Genomic DNA, 460 nt, shown 5'->3' with positions numbered 1-460 from the left:
TTGAACCACCAGCCTTCTGGTTAGCAGTCAAGTGCCTTAGGCACTATGCTACCAGAGCTCCTCGGCATATATTTTAGGGGGACACAATTCAATCCATGGCATCAAGGATCTGGAAACGAGCACTTTAAAGATATTCTGGATAATACACACAGTCCTGCGCCATCCCCACAATCAGCGGCAGCTCAAACTATTGCGATCCATAGGATTTTCGAAGTAGACAGCCAAGCCTTTCTAAAGTCTGGAAGCTCTGCTGAAACCTATTCAGCTTGCCAGCAACATGCAAATCATTTCCACTGACACGTGTGTGATGGATGTATTTGAGGTGTACTGGCCAGGAATTGAACCCAGGTCTTCTGCGTGAAAGGCAGGAATTGTATCATTGCCCCCTAGTAGTCACTGAGTTGATTCAGGCTCATGGTGACCCCATGTGTGTCAGGGCAGAACAATTTTCCACAGGATT

The sequence above is a fragment of the Orycteropus afer genome, unplaced genomic scaffold, assembly GCF_000298275.1.
Source record: "Orycteropus afer afer isolate SDZICR_OR568_19922 unplaced genomic scaffold, OryAfe1.0 scaffold00339, whole genome shotgun sequence".
Taxonomy (NCBI): domain Eukaryota; kingdom Metazoa; phylum Chordata; class Mammalia; order Tubulidentata; family Orycteropodidae; genus Orycteropus; species Orycteropus afer.
This window is presented reverse-complemented; position numbering follows the sequence as displayed.